This window comes from Pyrgilauda ruficollis, unplaced genomic scaffold (genome assembly GCF_017590135.1).
Source record: "Pyrgilauda ruficollis isolate IOZ18807 unplaced genomic scaffold, ASM1759013v1 scaffold11, whole genome shotgun sequence".
In the NCBI taxonomy this organism is placed as follows: domain Eukaryota; kingdom Metazoa; phylum Chordata; class Aves; order Passeriformes; family Passeridae; genus Pyrgilauda; species Pyrgilauda ruficollis.
The window spans coordinates 11,480,898-11,486,439 of NW_024509210.1; the positions used below are offsets into that span (position 1 = coordinate 11,480,898).

A 5,542-nucleotide genomic window follows, 5' to 3' on the forward strand; every position below is an offset into this window, starting at 1 on the left:
CATGAAACTCTACACATATTTGTAACTTGTGTATCCGAGAGATAGGCAATCTAGGCCTTAGCCTTGGACTAATGTGTTACATTTGGTATAGATCTTACAATTTGCAATATATAAACAAAAAGTTCTCTATTAACCCCCATATTTTCACTCAATTTCTTCAAAGTACAAAAGTAAGGTTGATCTTAGATAAGCTGCCCATCTGTTTGCAAGACAGAAGGGTGATCTTTTACGTAATAGCCACAGCAGACATCATAAAATGGGACTAGTGAGCAGCAAGTCCACAAATTCTCTTTCAATAACAGCATTTTGCAGAGCTTGCAGATATCTTCTACTCTAACAGTTGTTTTGGAAACTTTTCTACAGAGAGAATTTAATATCTTGCAACATAAAATAAGAAGCATTTTTAGCTTGTATAGGTTCTACTTGCAAAGTATTAAAAATCTTTTATTATTTTAAAAATTCTGTAACATCATCCCATTTCTTTTCATGTAGCTTCACAGAGTGTTCAGCTGTAAAAGCAAAGGAAAGTCTATAAATCTGCTAACTCTTCAGCATATTGCAGACATCTATATTTTTTCTATTTTATTCTAATCAAATAGCATAACCCTTGAAACAGTTACAACTGCTTTGTACCATTGAATGTACAAGGAAGAAAACCCCACAACAATCTTTCACTGTAAATGAAATCCCAAAGTAGCATAAAGCCAGTAAGTAGCTTTATCTTACCATATCCTTCAAGTGCAGAACAGCTTTGACTGTGGTCAAATAATCATTATGGAAATTATTACAGTTCAAAGTGGAAAAAATCCTTTTCCCTTTCCTGAAATCTGAGTAATACCCAAAGACTTCTCTTCTTCACACAAAATGCATTGATATTATATAAATAATAATATTTTGTACTACTATTATACATTACATGAATAATTTTTAAGAATCAACTTATGTAAATGAAAAAATGAACAGCCTTCAAAAAAACATTGTGTTCACATGGTATCTGCAAATTCAATTTACTTTTTTCAAGAAGATAAGGTTTTCCAATACACTGTCAGCAAATAGTAATTAATGACCTTTAGATAGCAACCCATTCCCTGCTTCTGAAACTGGTTTGTGAAATATTTGTGTACCATGCCTGTGTAAGTAACTACTAAAATTCAATATCACAACCTTGTATCACAAGCCAGAATTTTGCTTCCAAGATTTCCACATTAAATATATCTTAGCAACAGCAGAGTAAGCCAAGGTCTTGTGCTACAGAATTTGCCATTGCTTCACTAACACCACAGTCAGCTAATTCTACATTCATTCAAGTCTCTTTCCTGGGCATCTTCCTTGTCCGTTCATAAGCAATATCAGTAGATCCAATGAGGTGAGTAATCCCACCTAAACTGTTCCTGTAGTTGAAAAAGAAGGAACTCAAATATCAGGAAAACACTATTTCAAGATTCAAGATGAAATAGGCCTATTTCCCCTGGCTCTTCTCTCCCAGGTAATCCAGTTTGCAAGCAGCCTCAGGGACAGGACTAGTCCCAGTGACTTAAGGGAGGCAAGGACTTATCCCAGCGAGGCAGAGCTGTGCCTTTCTCAGGCTATTGGCCAAGGCTGTTATGTCTAAACATAACAGCCAGGTGGGCTGCTGGCCAGGTGGGCTGCAGGTAACATCAGTAAGGAAAGAGAGCCTGTGGTCCAGAGAACAAAGAGGTTCCCACAGCCTCCTTTTCCTCAGGTTACATGCTCCCTACAATAAAGCAAGGAATTCCATTAAAAGGATGAAACACCACAGCAAGTTTCTCCAAAACAAGAACACAAAATTGTGGAAACCTGACATATGCTGTGCAAAATCCCAGAGGATTACATCAAAGGCCAGGTGAAGACACTTGACAACGGTAATTTGAGAGTTACACATCTGAACAATGGAAACCAGTGCCTGCACTGCAAGAGCACAGGAGTTTCCAAGCCGCAAGTCATTCCTGTTTTGGATGTATTTCTGTCAACACAGCTTGGAGGGGAAAGTAACTGCTGTTACATCCTAAATAAAACAAGATTAGCAACATTTGTTGCTAGTGTCCTCAAGAGCATTTGTCTGATTTCTAAAGAGGACTAAATATTCATCTGAAGAAAAAGTCTATTGCTTTAATCCTGGGAACAAACATGGTAAAGTGCTTGAGTTTCAGATCTTTCTTTGACCTGAGGACATTACAAGTACCAACATGGAAAATGTGACCTGTATTTGCCAATATAAGAAACAGAAATGTAAGAAAACTATAAGCCATGAAGACAGAAACTGAAATGAATACAAATGGGAAGCAAGGTGAAATTAAAAAAACAAACCAAAAAAAAAAAAAAACAAACCCAAACCAAGAGATAAAAGAGGAAGAAAAATTATTTACTAAATTCTAACTGAAAGCTTAGTCACAGCTAACTTAAAATATTCAGAATCTTCTTTCATTTATAAAGAGTTGATGAAGGAATAAGCTAAATTAAAAGTCAGCTTATTAAAAAAATTAAAAATGTGTGAAATTAGCAATATTTTTTACAGCCGCTAGTATCAAGCTTTCTAAAATCTAGTGGAACAGTAATGACAAAGGACTGCTTCTGATAACAATTATGCATGGAGTATTTAACAATTTATTCTTAAAATTAAGAGATGTCTAATAGTAGCAGAAGAGGAGGAATACTGTGCTTTTTACTTTTAGTACGAATTATTTGCCAAACTCAATGCTTACATTGTCTTCTAGATAAACTGATTTGTTCAAACAACTACCCACGTCATGACTATTCAATCAATACGGCAGCTGCAGAACAGCCAGAAGGTCATAATGCAGCACAAGGGACTTGACAAGTTTGTGTGCAGAAGGAAAAAATGAACATGCATAACTCTACACAGACACGTACATATAAGTTCAAACATTTCTACAGAAAACGTCCAAACTCTTTCATAACTGTACTAGGCTGTGAACAGAATCTGCTTGTGGTTTTCACAGACATCCCTAACAAAACCAAATATAAAAGGGCACAAATCTTTAGTAATTCTCCTCTAAAGTAACACCTCATGATGTTTCTAGTAAGTTGATGCTGCCACTCAGTGACAAGCCATTTGCAGTTTTGCAAGTCCATTTTCTGTTCAAACAGTGCAGTTCACACACGTACAATGATGTTCTACTTCACACAGCAGACATGCAGTCAGAAGCCTGAAACAAGGCAGCACACAGTAATGGCCTTGCCTAAAGCCCATTGGTTTGTAGTGGGGATTTGCAAGCGTCAATAAAGACAATGCAAAACCTGCGGCCCAGCAGATGAATGTCAGCACATTGTTGAGCTGGGAATGCCAGTTTGGGTCTCGGGCTTTGTGTGCTGCTCACTGGGTGGCAAAAGCCAGCCATCCTATACTGCTTTCAAACAAGTGTGGCTTCCTGAACCCAGTCAGCTTTGCCTACCTCATGAAGGAGCAATATTTGCTTTCCTTTGAAAAGATCAAAAGGGTCTAAAAATGTATCCATGAAACCTCTATGAAGCAAGCCACTTTGAGAGAGAAAATTACCAAAACAAGAAAAAACAGAGAAAGGAAACATTTGCTATTGTTGATGAGGTATGGCTTGTATTGCATTGCAGAATTCACTTTTATGCCATTTTTTATATTAAATAGTTTTCATAGTAATCACAGGAAAGGTTGAGGTTGATATCATATAGGAGGATAAATATCCTCCTATTCAACCGTCCTTGTTGAATCCATTAGACATGGTCTTCTGAAGAGACTGGAAAGCCTCAGATCTACATGTTGAGAACAAGGAATCATTCTCTATAATCTCAAATTCTTAGTATAACAAGTACAATGTTATTGAGGCCCAAAATTTCCAAGTGACCTTTCACTTCTTTTCTAGTCTATAGAGGAACTGTTTCCAAGCTTATCTAGCAGTGTTTTGCATTAACAACTGAATCTCGTTACAAATACAGCCAAGCCATGGAACCTCAACCAGTCTGGTACCTTCTCTAGTGGCTTTTAATTCCCACAACAGCACTCAGCCAAACACATTCTTGCCACTACGTTCAAATGAGCGTTAAGGTCTGCTAAATCTGGTCCAACCACCAACTGCTTCATGAGTTCAACCTGTGGCAAACAACACACATTAACTTTATTTGATTGCCAGTTAATTACGGCATTTCTCCTCTTATGAAACAGAGCTGGAGCCTATTTATACTTTGGCTTGAAATAACTTGCAATAGAATTAGCATATGCAAGTTCTAACAACATTCCTCATGTTTTATCTATCATACCTTACAGAAGTAGTATTTGCAGTTTAGTCAGTCGTTACCAGAGTATGCCACCACTGCCTTTCATTCCACTGCAAACAACCTTTAAATTTTTAACTCAGTACACCAACAATATTCTTAAATTTTAAATTTTTCTCATGTTTTATCTTAAAATGCTGTTTCCTCTAATAAACTTTATAAACAGGAACATTGCAGCTGCCAGTTTCTTGCCTCATCTTGTTTTAAGGGCCATGGAGATAACTGTTACTTTTTGACTACAACCTTATCTTGCTGTCTGCCATTTATTTGCTTTCAGAGCTCAGTTACATCTTTCCTCTTCTACTATCTGCAACTGAGCTTGTCAACCATTATTAAATTTGAAAAGTCACTCGGTGGCCGAAGAAGCAAGTACCCTGACTTTGACAAATTTAATAGGATTAGCTCTTTCTATAAGGACATCAGTACCAAAAAAGACTGCTCTCATCTCAGTACTACAGTACATCCCCTTTATGCTATATCCCCAACTGAGAAACCTTACATTTTTCTGCTATGACATTTTAAAATAAATTACTTATGTCTGTGCAGGCCGTCATTCAGATGGGATTCAGTCAGTGCTATTGTACTGTAATCACAGAAATGAGGAAATATGGCAAATCGCACAGATTATTTCAATATAAACATATTTTAAAATACACGGTATGTCTTGAAGAAAATGTGTTAACGCGGATTTTCAGTTTGCTGTCCAACGGGGACAGAGACCCACGCACGACTATTAATCGGGGCATTTTTCAGAGGCTGTTTTCAAAGGGGAGGCAGACGCAATGACAACCCCAGCTGTGCTCTAGTACGGGGCCATCGTTCCGGGCAGCGCTCCGTTTCACCGCATCCCATCCAGATGCTCAGCAGCTCATTCGCACTGACCGACCCGACCCCAGGGCACACCACGACCCCCGCGCCGCCCACCCGCCCCTGCCTCGGCTGCGGGGAGCCCAGTGCGGCGGTGTCCCCGGCCACTCGCCGGGCCCGGGCAGCGGTACCGCAGCAGGAGCCGGGGCAGCGCGGCGTGACGGCCCCGCCGCCGCCTCCACGTGCGCCCGGTGCCGCGGCGGGGCCGCCCGCACGCCCCGCGCGCAGCCCGGCCGAGCACAGCCCGGCGCGGCGGGACCCTGCCGGCGGAGTCTGACCGCACCGCGGCGGCGGCACGTGTCTCGCCCTCCGCCGGGGACAGCACCAGCCACCCTCCGGCACCCGCAGGGGTTGCTGGCGAAGCAGAGCCCGTCCCGGAGCCCGTTAC

At 40.5% G+C, this 5,542-nt stretch overlaps 1 protein-coding gene across 1 annotated transcript in view; it reads right to left on the reverse strand.

Moving 5' to 3' along the window:
* ADK (adenosine kinase) overlaps positions 1-5,542 on the reverse strand; it is a 272,423-nt gene that overhangs the window by 266,717 nt on the left and 164 nt on the right. The window lies entirely within an intron of this gene.